Source organism: Labeo rohita, chromosome 23 (genome assembly GCF_022985175.1).
Source record: "Labeo rohita strain BAU-BD-2019 chromosome 23, IGBB_LRoh.1.0, whole genome shotgun sequence".
In the NCBI taxonomy this organism is placed as follows: Eukaryota; Metazoa; Chordata; class Actinopteri; order Cypriniformes; family Cyprinidae; genus Labeo; species Labeo rohita.
Genome location: NC_066891.1, coordinates 18,406,260 through 18,425,218, shown reverse-complemented (window position 1 = coordinate 18,425,218; position 18,959 = coordinate 18,406,260). Strand labels below are relative to the sequence as shown.

General features: G+C 36.0%; 1 protein-coding gene across 2 annotated transcripts in view; it reads left to right on the top strand.

Annotated features, from left to right (window-relative positions):
• Window positions 1-7,769: 7,769 nt before the first annotated feature.
• Window positions 7,770-18,959, top strand: part of camkvl (CaM kinase-like vesicle-associated, like) — a 55,317-nt gene continuing 44,127 nt past the window's right edge. For both annotated transcript variants that reach the window (XM_051095995.1, XM_051095994.1), the window contains exon 1: window positions 7,770-8,003. The gene's annotated coding sequence lies outside the window, so the exon portion shown is untranslated. The remainder of the gene's footprint in view (window positions 8,004-18,959) is intronic.

Genomic DNA, 18,959 nt, shown 5'->3' with positions numbered 1-18,959 from the left:
TTTCTCTGGGGAGCACAACAGTTTTGCAAAAGAACGCAAATATATATATAATTTATAGGCCTAATATTACAGTCAAGGTTTATTTTATGATGTACCTACCGACTAAACATTATTCCTATCCTCTTTTTTATGATATCGTTATAGCTTAAATTATAGCCATATATTGCTCCATGGTTTTAAATATTTTTCTCGTTGAATTTTAATGAAAGTACTGGTGTTTCAATCCATCTTTGAACAGACACACAGCCGGGGACTGAGAGGTAAGACAATTTACTGTGCTATTTTTAACACTTCAACCTTTACAGTTGTGGGGAGAATCAGCAAGTAATCGATTTAAAGTGTATCTCTTATTATGTGTCTGAATGTACTTATTTGCTTGAATGGTGCATGAATGAAGCAGTTAAAAAGCCTTGCAAAAGCATCTAGTGAGTGAAAGAATCTCCACTCTGACCCAGTTCATGCGTTCTCTCTTCAGGGTATATCTCTTTTTATTAGTGACCTCTAAAATCTGGGGGAAAGACTGCTCTGGGTATAGATACATTCATTTTCTAATACTGTACAACCTGTGTCTTCCGCATGTCGTAATACAGATTAATAAGGAAATGAAACTGGAACAGATTAATTCAGGAAGGTATGAAAATATTCACTTAGCTGAATTTTAAAGTGCGTTGTGGAGGTCCTTCTCAATATTTATGATGGTAATGACCCTGGATAAAACTTTGTATGTGTGTGTTTTGCATATATTGACATAGACATCCTGTCCTCTAAACTCTGCGTGTGGGTCAACATAACATGACAGTTAGTTTTTGGTTTTAATTCATTAATTCATTTTAAAATTTTGTACAAATGCAATTCATAAATACAACGGCATGAATACATCTACATTTTTTTAAAAAAGGTAAAAAGTTACTGAGATCTACTGGGAATTACATAAAATATGTTTCTGATAATGAAGAAAGTATTAGTACAATTAAAAGTTAGTACATTTCTCAGATCTTGCTATTTACTTTTTATTCTTTATTTTGGAGACTATATGTCATTGACCCATAATTCATAAAACTACCACAGCTGCAGTGTGAATTCGGCCAGAAAAAGGGTGAATCTAGCACCATTTCAGATGCGAAAATGAGAATAGTGTGCGCAAGACTAGATTTCAGAGGCCTTCAAGAGGAAAGAGCAAGCTAATTGGAGACCTCTGTCTGAAAATGAGACAGCTTTTGCGCACACAAGACTTAAAAATAGCCCCTGTTTTTGAGCAGCTCATAGAAATCCCAATAAAGTCTGAAAAATCCAGTTTTCAAAATAAATTTCACCTTTTTCAAAATATCAGCCATCACAGACTGTCCCATATTTCTCCTCACCATTATGTCCATGTGATTAATGAAGTCCTCCGACTCGCTTCAGTCAATGTGTGCTGGGACAGAAATGCTCAGACCAACTTTCACTGACCAGCCAATTAAAGACTTTGAAGTTACGATCACACAAGGACGCCACAGTCAATGTGCTCATTTATTGGATCGGTGACATTCATGCAGTGCAGATGTCAGCACACATGCTGAACCGGACATATGCCTTTACGATTTACCTCTATACTCAGTTAATGTCAGAGTAATCCCTGCCCTACATCCCCATTCAAATATAGCTTCATAATTAAGGCCATCTAGTACACGTGACCAATAACCCATTAGCCTGGGAACGATTCCTTTAAACCGTGTTGTACAACCAGAAAACCTGTACCAGACTAAGCATATAGTGTACCTTAATCTGCATCTGTTTAGATTGGGATATAGCCTGTGTTCTCTGTAGAAGCTTGGCCTTTATGTTACATTAAAGCAATAGTTCCCCCCCAAATGAAAATTTGTTAACGCACCCTCAGATCATCCAAGATGTAGATGAGTTCATTTTTTCACCAGAACAGATTTGGAGAAATTAGCAAATGTCAAAACATCAAAATAATCCACCAGTCAATTAACATCTTGTGAAGCGAAAAGCTGCATGTTTGTAAAAAAAATCCAGCGTTTTAAATTTAAACCATTGCTTCTAGCTAAAATATCAATTCATAATCCATAACAAATCCTCATTGAAAAGTCCAACCCCTGTTGTCCTCAGAAACCACTAAATGTATTTATTTATAACAGTCGTTATATGACGACATAAAACCGTTTTGGATTATTCCGCATGTAATCGGTGCTTGATCTGTGCATATTTCTCTCCTGATTCAGGCGAGATGATTTTTTCACTAAATAAAGCTTTGATTTTTAAAACGTCTTAATGATGGATGTTTTTTACAGCTTTCAACAGCTTTTCACTTCACAAGACATTAACTGATAGACTCTTAGATTATTGTGATGCTTTTATCAGCTGTTTGGACTCTCATTTTGACGGCACCCATTCACTGCACAGGATCCATTGGTGAGCAAGTGATGCAATGCTAAATTTCTTCAAATCTGTTCTGAAGAAGAAACAAACTCATCTACATCTTAGATGGCCAGAGGGTGAATACATTTTCAGCACATTTTCATTTTAAGTGAACTATTCCTTTAATTAATTCAAGGACCTGTTCAGTTTCTATTCGTGTTCTATTTGTATTTGAAGACAATTCGTTTTACCCGGTTTCAGTGAAGCATATTGTTAAAAATCATATCCATCTTGCTCTTCATCTGTTCAACAGGCACCATTTCAATCTATGTTGAAGCAACCAGACATTCACAGTTACTGCACATTTTATTATATATTTTTTTGAAGGATATTATTTTTCTCTGAAGAAGGCTTTGTCACACAAACCCAAGGCCACAGTGTGAACTCGTGTGGGCGAAAGCCAAATTTCACCCTGAAAGGCTATCTGAAAAAGACAAATACGTGTTAGTTCCAGCACAGGAAATAACCGTATGATGAATAGCGTTGCAAAGGCTGCTTTCATCCTTTGATCCCTAATTCAGAAATACATGAACAGATCAGTGCGTGTTTGTAAACCACTGCACATCAGGATAGCTTATTTATGTGCATTGAACACGTTGCCGTTTAAGTCGTGATCTCTTACTTAGATTGTATTGCAACTACATTTGGGCAATTTAATTATTACAATTAAATGGTAATGCATGATGCAGGGACACTGTGTAGCTGGTTCAATGGGTGTGCCTGTGGTCCAATTATAGGTTGTCTTACACAGGCCTGCCAGTGGGGCCATTTTCTCTCTTCTTAAAACGCAATTGCTAATTATAGAGCTTTTGGTTTTATGGACCATGGGTCAAAGACAAGACTGCCTTAACAAGGCTTTGTTATATTTTATTTTGGTGTATTATTTTTGTGCACTCAAAAGAAAGGATAACAGTATTGAAAGTCTTTATCCAAGACCAAAAAAACACTTCTGTACAGCTAGATTTCTCAGTTTTTTTTTTTACACTATCAAGGTCATACTGTATTGGTCTTCATACAACAATTAGTTCCAGTCCTCGAATCTGAATGGCTGAATGGCTGAGTGGCTGAGCGTCTGTGTTTGCAGACTGTCAGTCTGTGTATTAGTGGTTGGGATTTTTCAATGTCTCTTTCTGCAAGTTACATTGTTATGCCAGAAGGTGGAGGCAAGTAACAAGTGAATCAATTGAATCCAAAAGTGAACCAATTGAATTATTCAGTCAACTCATTTGTTCAAATAAGGCAGTTTGTTTAGGAACAAATCAACTAATTGTCATTATGAGTAAGTCGGTATTAATGTTACTGTAATATAGTTGCAGTCATTGTCTTGTTGCTAGACCAGTTTTTTTGAACATTGTAATACTTAATATTTAATCTCCAATATTTTTGTTTATTAGTAGTGTGCATTTTAAAGGATTAGTTCACTCCAGAGATAAAATTTCCTGATAATTTACTCACCCCATGTTACCAAGATGTTCATTTCTGTCTTTCTTCAGTTGCAAAGAATGAAGGTTTTTGAGGAAAACATTCCAGGATTTTTCTCCATATAGTAGACTTCAATGGGAGCCAACAGGCTGAAGGTCTAAATTGCAGTTTCAGTGCAGTTTCAAAGGGCTCTACACAATCCCAGCCAAGGAATAAGGGTCTTGTCTAGTGAAACGATCAGTCATTTTCTAAAAAAAAAAAAAGTGCACACCGGTTCAAAAAGGTAGAGTAGGGCAAAAAACTCAAAATTGTCAAAATCGTCCATCATTATTGTTTTATCATTTTTTTTGTAAAAATTGTTGGACTTTCTTTGCATGTTTGCTTTGTAAACACTATATTTTTGGAAACCTGCTGATCATTTCAATAGATAGGATTCAACTGGGATCGTGTAGAGGCTTTTGAAGCTGAAACTGCAATTTGGACCTTCAACCCATTGATCCCCATTGAAGTCCACTATATGGAGAAAAATCCTGGAATGTTTTCCTCAAAAACCGTCATTTCTTTTCAACTGAAGAAAGAAAGACACATCTTGGATGACATAGGGGTGAGTAAACTGTGAACCGGAGTGAACCGTTAATGATGATGATAATAAAAAAATACTTTAAAGTCCACCAGTCAATATCAGGAAATAAAAGACTGTACATTATCACTTACATATTCAGATCTTATCTAGCACAGTTCTGTTAGCTATAATGAATTTCTTGAGGCTGTAAGTGTGTTTAACACTGAGTTTTGATGTTGAAATTCCATTAATTCCATTATGCTGCATTACTGTTTAAATTGGACCACATTAAATGTTTTGTTCTTATCAGCCACATATAGTTATCAGAGATTGACAAGATAGTTGTTTTCTTGAGAAAACAAGAATAATTGAGCATATTTCGCATTTGAAAACGGAAGCCGCACGCGCACAGGGGTTAGTTCCTGCGTAATTACACAGCCATCTGTCCGTGTCCCATTGGCACACTATAGACCTTGTACAGCATCGCTGCCCTGATCTCTGTGTGGTTCAATGGTTCATCCCATTAAGAAGAGACTAACTCTTCCCAGAGAGACATAATGGCTATAGACTGGAAGAAAGGACTTCTCATTTCCCTGTCTGACTGATAAACTACATAATGGCGTGAGATCATATATATTACCAAACTCATCCCTACATGCTGAGACGCCAGTATAATTTCATTTGTGCGAGACTACTGGTATGTCTAAAGCTTTAACGACAACATAAAACCCCACAAAACTCATTAAAAAACTCCTATTGTCAGGTCATATTAATGCACAGCTTTGTGCTTTCCTAAGTGAGAGCCTATAAAATGTCCAAGTTTCTAAACAACAAAACTGGACGTAACAGTAAGAGATTTTCACCACCACGTCGTGCTTTTCATCTGATGCGCAGATAATGAAATGATGTTTGTTGCAGTTTAATCCGACATAGTAATCCTGTAGCTCGCAATCTGCTAGTGCTTCTCAATCCTCGTCCTGCAAACCCCCAGTTCTGCACGTTTTGGATGTGTCCTTTATTTGACAGACCCAGTTCACGTTTTGCAGTCTCTACTAATGAGTTGATTATATAAATCAGGTGTTACATAAAAGAGACACACAAAATGTGCAGTGGTGGGGTCCAGAATGGAGAACCACTGCATTATTGACTGCAAATCCTTTTTGAGGCTATTAAATAATTAGAGACTAAAGCTTACTGTCCCATCGATTACAGAAATATGAGCACATACTTATTCAGTTCAGTCACATCTGATGATCAGAATGAGACTTACTGCCAAGTGTGCTTATGCACATAAGGAATTTGTTTTAGTGAAGCTTCCAGTACACATTAAAATATATATATATAACATTAAAAAAACAAGACACAGATAATAAAATTAGTGAATTGAGTGAGTGTGTGTGTGTGTGCACAACAGACAAGATAGACAAAATATAAATGTACTATGTATTATATATGCAGATACAATTATGAAAGAGGATGTGAATAAAGACATGAGAAATCAAATTTGCCTTGATCTTTTGGCATATAAAAGGTCTTTGTACCATTAAAACACGTTTCCTGCAAGTTTCATAGCTAAAATCATCCTCCTCATTATAAACAAATCATTTATTTAATCAAGCTTGCAAATGATATCACCCGCGCACAAACATTTGCATAAACACTGCCTCCAGAGCAAGGAATCGACGAATTGTCATCTTCTCACCATAGGCCCCGCCCACTGGCGTTCGGTCACTTAACGGCTGACACGCTGAATGCGAGTGTCGTGTCGCGTCAGAAGCAAATAGAAATTACAATCACTGCCGCTGTCTTGTCTGGATACAGTATACAGATGCGCGTTCGCTTTCTGACACAGTCCACGTGCTTGAGTCTGTCGTCAATAGGACCAGTGGAGTGAAAGAACGTTTGCTTTGACATGTTTGGTTTAAACGGCTTGTTCGCGTCTTTGTACAGATATCAGAAGGATCCCAGCGTAAGGATTTAGTGGATAGTTTATGTTTAATAGCATCCTGGATTATGTCTGCGGATTGATTGGAGCATTTTGTTTTGTGAACGAGGCATAGTGTCAAGATAAAGCAGTACTAGATCTGACTGCAGCTGCATCACAAACGGTAAGTAAATGGTTTCATAATGCTTTGTCTGGAAATGAAGATTTTATTTTGATTATGTTGTCAAAATATGCAATAGCAGGGGGGCGTTGATACTGTTTCTTATGCAATGCCGTTAGACAATCATAACAGTGACGGATTCCTGACAAGCCTTAAAGGACACGCCCCTTAAAACAGGTCATTTTAGACAGAGGGTCAGAATGAGCATTGAAAATAATCATTTTTCCACATATTTATGCGTTGTTTTTTTTTTGTGCAAACTTTATTAACATTATAAGTAAATTATAAGTAAACCTCATAGAACATATTAAAATAATAATAAAAAAACCATGACCCCTTTAAAAACTATAAATGTGATCCTAAACCACAAAAACCAGTTTTAAGTAGCATTTGTAACAATAGCCAAAAATACATTGTATGCCTAAGGATTATGTTTCATGAAGATATTTTTCCTGCCACAAATATATCAAAACTTAATTTTTTGAGTAGTAATATGCACTGATAAGAACTTAATTTGGACAACTTTAAAGACAATTTTCTCAATATTTAGATTTTTTTTTGCACCCTCAGATTCTAGATTTTCAAATAGTTTTATCTCGGCCAAATATTGTTCTACCAAACAATGCATCAATGGAAAGCTTATTTATTTAGCGTTCAGATAATGTATAAATCTAACATTTCAAAAAAACAAAAAAAAACAAAAACAAACAAAAAAGACGCTTATGACTGGTTTTGTGATTTTGGGTCACAAATATGTTGGATAATGCACATGCTTTTATGGTTTTTGTGGACGAAAATTAAAAGCAAATTCAAAAACAAAAAATTCTTCAAAAACATATTCACCTGTTCTCCCCAAAACAGTATCAGACAGATATAATAATAATAATAATTATTAATATTCTTTTTTTTTATTATTTTAGATTTGCCTACAGTGAGGGGCCCTATGATGAAGAGGGCCTAAACACGTCCAAAAGGACATATCTTATTCATTGGTTCCAGGGGTCCAGGGAAAAGGGGTTTTATAAAATTTACTCCCATTCACTGAATTTGACTGGAGTTTATTATAATTATGGAGACCAGCCAATGGTCACAAGAAAATTAGTTTTTAAACATCATAAATGTTTTAATCATGATCAAAAATGTAGAAATGTTTGTGTGACGGTTGAGAGAAAATATCATTAACATTGTATAAACAAAACAGAAGAAAACGAGAGAGAAAAAGAGAGACAGAGAGAGATAGAGCGCGGCAAACTGGAGAGAGGGAGGGAGAGATTCGGTGATCCAGATGAAAGCAGAGATTATTTATTTCTCTGGGGGAGCGAGAGAAAGGGAGGGAGAGACAGACAGCAGCATTGCTCGCCGATAGTCTTGTCAGAACTGCGCCGATCTAATGCGTCTCTCACAAACGAGCCATTAACAGCCGATCAAAGGCTTGCGGTCTTCAAAGTTTGGATTTCCTCATCCATCCCGTGCGTACTCTGTGCCATTCCGAGCAGGTAAAACAACTTCAGATGTTTTGGTACCCTATATTGTCTTCAATTTTTGATTTATGTATTTCCTTTTAAGCTTTTTCCTTCATATCACATATTAGCACCGCTAAACAGGCGGAACATCTGTTGAAACAAACTAGGAGATCACGATTTCTTACGTTTCCACCCGTGTTCGAGTTTATAGATTGCGATGGAGTTTGTGAGTGCAGCGGTCGTGAAGATGTCACACAAATGTAGGTGTGTGAGGTAAAGATGCTGTTTCTCTGCGCTTGATTGCCTCCAGTGTGGCGCGTTTTAATTATCCCTGGAGTAACTGACCGCATTTACACTAAAAAGTTGTTTAACACGTGATTTTTAAGCTATTCTTTAAAAAAAGAATGAAGAGTGAGAGCGTGAGAGAAACAGCTGAGATGAGATTAGCGACGTTGCGCTTCGAGGTTTTTTAAAACTGTTTTGAGAGCAGGTGCTCTGAGTAATGTAGCAATAAATACGCATGAAATCACAGCGAGACTGGGTTGAAATAACAAATTAATTATTGATAAAGGACATATTGTGACATAACGTTCCCTAATGAGCTTATTAATGTTTTTTGTTCATAGCGAGACGTGATCGTGTGTTTATGCATAAGTAGACTATTACTCTGATTGTGTTCTCGTCGCATTTTTTCCTATTGTTATGATGTCCTTGCCATTACTGAGATGTTCAGCTATTTATTGCACAAGTAGGCTTAACTCGAGAGTGGAGGTTTAGAGCTGAGAGAAATTCAGGGTCAGTAACGCCTGTGTATGTGTATACAGCTGTATTATACTTGTGAGGACCACATTTCCTCAGATATAGTGACAAAACATGTTTAACATGTTGAAAACTAAGGACGTTTGCACGGTATTTACGATTTGAAAGACTAATATCTAATAACGTCAACAGGTTTAAGGTATAGTGTAGGTATTAAAGTTCTCACTAATATAAATTAATTCAAAAGTAAGTGTTCTGAATGCATAATAAAATACACACATTGGCTTTTTGTTGACACTTCCATTAAAGTTGCACCTATTAACTGTTAAAAGAGTAGCCTAATATTTGGTTTTGTAGCATTTAAATTTATGTCTGTCAATGCGTTTTTAGAGTCCCACACATCTATTTCTCTGTCATTAATGTTCATTATTGTTTTCAGTTAGTCATCATAACCAGAGGTCTTCAACCTTTTTCATGCAAAGGACTTTGTTATGGTGCTTACATTGCAAAGCCATTAACATACTGATTACTGATGCGCAAAGTCTTGTACGGTATGTTTTAATTTTTCTTTTAATTGTAATGTGGGAGGGAGAATGAAACATTTAGTTGAACTTTACTGCAATACAAAGGCAGAGTCACACACTCTGTTTTCTTTGAATCTGAGCATACTTGAACCAGTCCCATCTGGCACAATCTGAAAGACTTAAAATGTGTTATTGCATTTTTTTGTTTAATGCATAATTTCATTTTTTTATGTCTTAGAATTAATAACCCTGTGAAGATGCTCTCTGGCACATCAAGTTGCACTAATTTTCTATCAATTGCCAAACACACCAAAAGAAATCCAATATTTTTGTAAACAGAAAATATCAGACAAATTAGATCTGAGATCTTTATTTTAATAACATTTTAGCTAAACTTCTTGAATGAAAACAATAAAAATGGAGGATACGCTGTCACGGCAGTACTTGCGTTCAGTAATGCTATTCCTTGAAGATGCAAAGATCACTGCCGAACCTTCTAGAGCTTTCAGCTGCAGGTCGTAGCTGCTGAAACAGAGACGATTTTACCCTGTGCCACACTTAAACAGTTTTTGCAGCCAGGGAGGTGTTTGTGAAAGTGACAGACGCACCCACAGGTGAGCTGTGAACTCGCCTGAAATCTTGCACATCCTTTTAACACATAGCAGCATGATGCAGGATTTCCCAGCTAACACTCATTTACAGGGTTTCACAAATGCTAAGCTTCTAGAACAGATCTGTTATAAATGGTTAATGGCCGTGACAGATTCAGATTCAGAATGTGCCAAAAACAGCAGTTGAACGGACGAGCAAATGGGCCACAGTGGATTAGCCAGAAAAAATAAACAAAACAAAAAAAGTTGGTAGTACGGATGTGGCATTAGATTGATTTTTCTAGTGGACTTGCACCGAGAATAAAAAAGACGCTCATGAAATGCAAATACAGTCATTGGTGGTCTAGAAAATGCAGGTTTGACAAAAAAAGAGCCTTATCCTTGCAAAATAAATAAGTTGCTTAGAGAGGATTCCAGAGTCTATGGCTATGGAGTAGAATGTTTCCTGCCAGGCTGTTTTTCCACGTTTTTTTATATCCATAACTTTTTTGGAAGCTATATTTGTGGCATTTTTGCCATTTTTTGAATAGGACAGTTAAAGAGAGACAGGAAACAGTTGGACACAGAAGAGAATAGGACTGGCAGAGGACCATGAGCCAGGGCTTGAGCTCGGGTCACCCAAAGTGCTGTTGCACCATATGTCTGAGTGCTGCCCACAAGGTTATGGCTCTGACTACACAGTAAAAATAAATTAAATTTACAGAAAAAAAAAAAAAAAACCTGCAGCTGTGGTTGCCAGAGGTTTACCATAAAAATCATGGAGACAATGTTTCATTTGCTACGGGATGGCATATTGGTGCCTTTATATTTTAAAACTTAAAACTTATTTCATTATTTTTAAAAAATATGCACATAACCAGCATAATAATACAGGTGGTAAAACAGAAAGCCAAATGACTTCTGCCAATGTCATTTATGCTGTTTCTCACCCTATATTATATGATAATTCAGTTTTTAATCACAAAAAAACTTAAATTTAATAGTATTTTACTGTAAAATTACATATAATGCAACACAAACAGTTACAGTCACACTTGTACAGTAACTTAGTGTTAACCCATTAATATATATTTTACTATAGCATTTTTCACAGATAATTTCTGCAAAAAGTACAAACATTTCTACTGTGAACCCATGGCCTTAACCATGCAGGGTTTGAAAATTAGTAAAGTCTTAGGTGAGCTTAAGAATTGAGCTATAAAAACCCCTACAACTACAACTAATTAAATACACTAACCACTTTAGAGACAGATGTTTGTGAAAGATGTTTTCTCTGTTTTGGAGGGATGAGCATTGTTAAGTTATCATATTGCAATTATCAAATCAGCATCAAAAATTTGTTAATACTTTACTCTAGACTAGGGGTGGATATTTTTATCAGTTGTTTATTATCCATGCATATTTCTGTTATAGTTTTAATTAATCTCCATTGCTATATAGATGATAATTTTGTCTAATGCTCTTATACATGTTTATAGCATGACTTTGTGAACTACTATACTGAATGAAATAGCATGAACTTCTTCATGGCTAGTGTTTGCATATTTCATTTCATTCTACAACCTACTTGTTCAGCAGATCTCTGAACTAGTGTTAAACGCTACTGTTTTTGATAGCATTTATAATGTTTCTGACAGATAATATAATTATGTTTTTTGCATTGCCTTACTGAATGTGCTATTCTCTCAGCAATAGCTTGTCTGTGGGCTTTTTTGATTACTGTCAGTTTAAAGGAGAAGTTCACTTCCAGAACAAAAATTCACAGATAATTTACTCACCCTCTTGTCATCCAAGATGTTTGTCTTTCTTTCTTCAGTCATAAAGAAATGGTGTTTCTTGAGGAAAATATTTCAGGATTTTTCTCCATGTAGTGGACTTCAATGGTGCCCCCAAGTTTGAACTGTGTAATCTGGGTCAGTACAGTTAGGGTAGGTTAAAAACGCCCATCTCATTCAAAAAACTTCAAAATCATCCTACATCACTGTTTTACCATTTTTTTGTAAAGGACGTTTGACCTTTGCATTTTCACTTTGTAAACACTGGGTCGGTACTTCTGCAGCGGGAAAATGAGATATAACATACCCTACCTATCTTGATCCGGAGTACACAGAGTTCACACAGAGTTAGACAAGATGAGCATTTGAGGTTAAAAAGTATAAAATTATCATTTTTTTTAGAAAATAACTGATCGTTTAGACAAATTAGACAAACAGCAAATTAGTCATTCAGAAAAATGTTATTTTTTAACATGAAAAATTTACAGAACTCCAGACCTCATAACCTCGGCCATAAGTGTACTTGTAACTTAAAGTTCCAATGAAACGGAAGGACAGATCCTTCACCAGAGAGTTGTTTTCTTCAGAAGATCTGGTTACGACATTTTGATTAAAAATGACAACGTTTTTAATAAAGTAAACATATTCACTGATGAATTGTTCACAGTAAGATCTATGACATGCATTTAGAAAATAGATAGGGTGGATTTTCATTTCATGGCGACTTAAAGGCACAATATGTAAGTTTTTGCCACTAGAGGGTGCATATTCAAAACAAACAAAGAACCAAAGGCATAGCTTGATTATGCTATGATTGTATGTGGAATTATGGGAGTTGTAGTTTTCATCCCCACAGCCGATGCAATTCGTCAGGACTCGGGCAGAAATCATGTCCATGGATGAGCTAATGCCGGAGTGGCGAACTCCGGTCCTGGAGAGCCGCAGCCCTGCAGAGTTCAGCTCCAACCCTAATTAAAACTCACCGGCCCGTAGCTTTCTAGTAACCCTTCAGACCTTGATTAGCTTGTTCAGATGCGTTTGATTAGGGTTGAAGCAAAACTCTGCAGGGCTGCGGCTCTCCAGGACCGACGTTCGCCACCCCTGAACTAATGTATTAAAGACTCATTACTATGAAGCAGGGTGGGGCTGAAAGTTGTGGAAGCGAATACAGATGAGCACGACCGCTTCTGTTTACGATTCCAGTCATGCGTATTTGAGATAAAACAAGGCTGTTTTGTTATACTAGATACGTTTGAGTGTGTTGAAATCTCTGTTATAATGCTCCTCTGTGTGTTCATCACCAGTTTAATAAAATGCATATTTGGGGTTTCCATGTTTTCTACAAAATAAAATTGGAAAATCGAGGGTATATAACATCATTGGCAGGCGACTCAAGGACGCAGTCTGTTACACTAGTTAAAATTGCTTATTTCTGTGGATTTAAACATTCTTGGAAACATTTGGGATAATGTAAGTACAGAAGTCAGCAAGATATATAACGCTGTTTTAGTGGTTTTTGGATATTTTAGTAAAAAAAATCGTACATATTGTGCTTTTAAAAGGATGTGCCGTCTGCCTGAAATGGACTGCACTTATTGGTTGGTCCATTAGGTGGCAGCACTTAGTTTGACCATTGTTTTTAGAAACTACTCGAAGAAGATGGAAAATGGCAACAAAAATCAGGAAATGAACATGGAGATAACAAAAATGTAAATGCGAGAAGGTCAGAAGTTTCCTGTGTACAGTTTTGAAACAATATGAAAATTACTCAACTGTTTTCTGCAGGTCAGGTGAAGTAGTTGTAGTAAACATACATTTACAAACTATACCATATCCATACTATCTATCAGTACGTAAAGTTTACTAATAAGCCTAAAACACTGCACGCAAGATGTAAAAGCAAACCCCATATTTTTCTCAAAAAGAGAAAATGCATATCCTCCCATGCAGGAGGGTTAAATCTGTCTGATCGGTGGACTCAAACAAAGGTGGCAATGAAATCAAGTCAAGACAAGTACCCAGACAAGATTAAATCCCCAGCTGGGGTTTCCAAGACGCCCATGAACGTCACTCGCACTTTTTACAGCGACTCTGAATGACGACTTAGCGAGCTCAAAATGACATTAGACATAATCAAAACAAATGTAGCATCTTAGACATTATCCAAGTAAACAATGTAAATGAAAGACACCCATTCACAATTATATTGACGTAACGGTGCATTGAATTCATATAAAAGCACCCCCGAGTCCGCTGGCATACCGAATGTCAGCATCATTATCTGCGTTTCTACTGGATGGAGCTCTGAATCATTTCAGCCCCCATCCTGCGTTCTCTCACCTCCAGCTACTCAACAAATTACGCCACTTATGAGAGTAAGTGCTGGCAACCCTCAGCTAGACAGAGTGGAGAACCTTTGCGAGAACATATGCTGGCGAGTTCGCATTTTTTAAATGGCTTGTTATCACAGCGTGGAAACGTTACATGCTACCCTCTCCATAACACTAGTGGAGGGAAATCACAATCAATGAGTCACAATTGAAGCTCTATATGCAATCGGTTATTTATAAACATGCTAATGCCCATTAGCACTGTGTCTCACAACATTGTTTTCACCTCTTGGATGGTGCCAATTAAGAGGTTACTTAATTTTGGAGACTCATCACAGCAACTCCCCTCAAGCTCTGAGACAAATATATTCAGTGAAAAATAATACATACACATAACCCACAATATGAGCACGATACCGAGCCTTTCTGTTCAGTTTCCAATCAGTGCAGCTTCCAGTCTGACTACTGTAGGCCACCTTGATGCTAGACCACATATAGCAAGCACTTTCAAGTTAGATTCGTACCTTTTGCCCACACACTACACACCTCCCACAGATGCGTTTTGTAAAGTCAGTGTATGGACGGGTGTATTTCAGTACTCGGGGCGTCTAAGTCTCTTGTTCAACATTCAGCTCAGAAGCTCAGATGTGCTGTTTGCAGTGTTAAACAAATGAAGTAAACACTTGATAATCATATCAGCCTACAACAAATGAGCTATTCTCCTTGATGGATTTATAATCTCTGTAAACACCCTCCCATAGTGATAAATGAAATAGGAATCATAAAAGGATTGTGAAACATATTCTCATAGGTTTTATAGCTCATATCTAATCAGCTTTATTGAGAATTATGTAGGTACAGGGTGCCTTAAAGGGGACATCGGATGCAAAATTCACTTGCAAGGTGTTTACATGTTATTGTGTGTGGACACAACCACTCTACAATGATCCAAATCCATTCACTTTTTTTAATCACCCCAAAAACCTAAACGGTCTCAATTATCAAGCCATTTTGATTTTCTGAGCAGAATGACATCATACTGCTCAGGCCCCGCCCACACTGTGAAAAACAATTTGTTGAGTCAACATAAAATAATTTGTAACCTGGCTGCCCTGAAATTTTAAGTTCAGTCAACTCAATAAAAGTTTATTCAATTTGAAATGTTAAATTATACTAAGTGATAACTTATTTACTTACCCATCTGTTAAGTTTAGCAAACACAAATATCTAAGTTTTTACTTAGTACAACTTAACAAGTTAACTAAATTTATTTTAGTTGACTGAACTTTAAATTTTAAGGCAGCAGCGTAACAAATTATTTTAAGCTGACTCAACAAATTATGTTTTTTATTTTTTACAGTGCATGACTGCTGACGGACTGTCCTGTATTAGCATATTTCCGTACTCAGCCAGTTGTACGTTGTCCGCCATTTTCACCGCAGTTTTGTTTTTGATGGTAATGTGCCACCAAATACACAAAAAACAGAAGAGAGGGGCGGGGTGAGCAGTAGCTCATTATCATTTAAAGAGCCATGCACCAAACGTCTTGTTGTGAATAGAGCTGTTTTTGACAAGGTAAAAAGAGTGCTGTTTTACCAACCATTGAGGAATTTAATCAAAGTATTTTGTTGACATGTCATGAAGACCCTAAAAATCATACCAACTTGTGAAAAATGTGCATCTGATGTCCCATCTAATTAATTCTATATTAAATGTATACCATTGTTTATATGTAATAAAACCAACTTATAAACTCTATTAATGCAATATGTAAAACTAAAAGAGTTTGTAAACATTTTGGAATCTAAAGTTAGTACATATGCTGTCAATGTGTAGGAAAATTGGTGTAGGATTTCATTTGAAACAATTTTCACTAGTAAATTCCACAAGCAATTGCAGGAAATGGCAAGTAACACCTTTAATTAAATGAAGTTTTGAAGTAGAAAGACTGAAATAGTATTTTCTTGTAAAACGTACTGCTATAATCTTATAACCCTAACCATAAATAACCTTAAGTTTTACTGACAGCTTCAATAAATCATTTTTTTATTGTGTATGTGTGCTAGAACAATCTGTGATTACTAATGAGATCTCTGACGCAAACATAGACATTTGCTAACAGTTAATAGATGAATCAGCTTGCAGACACAGTATGTATGTTTATTTCTCAGTGTTGGGGAGTAACTAGTTACATGTAACAGCGTTGTGAAATTTAATTACAAAATAAATGTAAATGTAATTTGTTACAGTTACTGAGAAAAATGTGTAATTAAATTACAGTTACTTTTGGAAATGTTAACGATCACAAAAGGGTTTTGTAATCTGAATATATTCACACACACACACACACACACACACTCACTGGTATTCCTATCATCAAGGGGACATTCCGTAAGCATAATGGTTTTTGTACTGTACCAAATGTATTTTCTATTCTCTTACCTTAACTGTTTCTGCTATTTCAGATTTTCAAAACAATTATAGATGATTTGTACGCTTGTTTTCTCATGGGGACCTAAAAATGTCCCAACAAGGTCAAAATTTACTGGTATTTACTGGCATTTGGTCATTTTGTCCTCGTAGTGAATACCAGTACACACACACACATACAGATTTAATTGATTTCTTTCCCAAATTGACATTGACTGCTCTAAAACCACCAACGTTTCAGGAGTTTAGGACACAGAACAGGATACATGCTTATTTGATAACAGCTTTATTTTCTATTTGGGTTTATGTATATGATTTATTTATTTATTGTTTTTTTTTTCAAGGCATTGTCAGATGCCAGTGTTTCCTGTCATAGCTAAGGATTTGATTTCAAAAACAGTATCATTTCTAGTAAAGGGTAATTCCATGCAAATGTCAACCTTACCATGACAAAAAAAAAATTTTTTAGTGCATGATTTTCCACTGGTAAGTGCTATTTTCAAGCTTGTCACATCCATAACAGTACATATTCCTCATAAATAGACACATCAAAATTAAAATAAAGTAACAATTATATGTTTTGTGAAGAGCCATCGCTTCTCTGTTTGTTGGGTATTATTGTGTGTGGTTTGTGCATTTTAATTTGCAGAAATCCTACAAAGTATAGTCTCTCAAAAAAGGTGTCCTTTTTTGTCACATCCATAACGCATGATTATTTCCCTTTTTTAATACAGAAAACTTTTGCATAGACTGATATTTTTCTGATGTTTTGACTCTATCAACAAGGATTTATTACAATATAAACAGATGGTTCGGTATATTGGTAACACATACATTCTATAAGCATTTATATGTCACACCCATAACGCTGGATTTGCCCTAAACTACTACTTATGATATTTAAGTTTAGAAAAATCTCAATGTAAAAAGAGGTGCTAAAGTCTGATTTTGTGTTGGCTGTGCTTTAAAATTAAATTATTATAATCTTATTTAAGTGAAGAAGGATTTTCAGATGTCTGACAGTAATTAGCAACCTGATGTCATGACAAAAACATTCGTACATACATTTTATGTGATGTTGGTTTGTACGTGTCACCGCAGTTCTGACTTGAAATGTCTGTTGAATGACGCTATAACTCTAATGTTCTGTGACGTTTTAAAATATTTTACCATCTGCACTACATCTAAACCTACCTGATAGTATGAGCAAAGGCAAATGTGATGTAAAGGTGCAATTGCACGCATGCCGTTTTAGCTTGTTTTTCAATCTCTCACCTTACAGCTCTGTCATCGTGTGTCATGTTTTTCACAGGATTCGTACCCAAGGAATCTGAATCCTAAGTCGAATTCTGTGTCGCCTAAGCTACCAAGCAAGCTTGTTATGTCCAGAAAGTGAAACATATGGAGCTGTAATCATAACTGTTTCGAAAACTATTTCAAATGCTTATGGTTTAACTGCCTACACTGCTGGAAGTAGAGTTGGAAACTGCAGTGATATGTACTTATTGGTATGTATTTCACATTTTGTGAAACAGTTCCCACAGGTGCGTTTTCATCATGAGATCAGGTAGCAAACCAGTGTTGAGTACTACTGTGAGGTTAAAGGAGAAGTTAACCACCAGAACAAAAATGTACAGATAATTTACTCACACCCTTGTCATCCAAGATGTTCATTTCTTTTTTTCTTCAGTCATAAAGAAGTTATGTTTTCTGAGGAAAACATTTCAGGATTTCACTCTATATAGTGGACGTCTATGGTGCCCCAAATTTTAACTTATAAAATGCAGTTTAAATGCGGCTTCAAAGTGCTCTAAATGATTGCAGCTGTGGAAGAAGGGTCTTATCTAGCAAAACAATCGGTTATTTTCTTAAAAAAAATAATAAAAAATGTATATACTTTTTAACCTCATGCTCATCTTGTCTAGCTCTGCGTGAACTCTGTGTATTCTGGTTTAAGACAGTTAGGGTAGGTCTTTTTCAACTGTTGTACCTTTTTGTAAAGGGTGTTTGATTTTCTTTGCACGTTCACTTTGTAAACACTGGGTCGGTACTTCTGCAGCGATATAGGACGATTTTGAAGTTGGAGGAGAAAATGAGATTGAGTTTTTCGACCTACCCTAACTGTCTTGAACTTGAACACACCCAGAGCTAGATAAAATGAGCATTTGAGGTTAAAAAGTATATAAATTGTCATTTTTTTTAAAGAAAATAATCAATCGTTTCGCTAGATAAGACCCTTAGGATCATTTAGAGCCCTTTGAAGAGGCATTTAAACTGCATTTTGGAAGTTCAAACTCACGGGCACCATTGAAGTCCACCATATGGAGAGAAATCCTGAAACGTTTTTCTCAAAGAACATAATTTCTTTATGACTGAAGAAAGAAAGACATGAACATCTTGGATGACAAGGGGGTGAGTAAATTATCTGTGCACTTGTTCTGGAAGTGAACTTCTCTTTTAACTCTGCCTGCTTTAAATGTTTGAAAACATTCCTTAGAAATGTAGAAAAGTACTGTAATCAGTTACAGTACTTTTGAATATAGTATCTTGTAATCTGTAA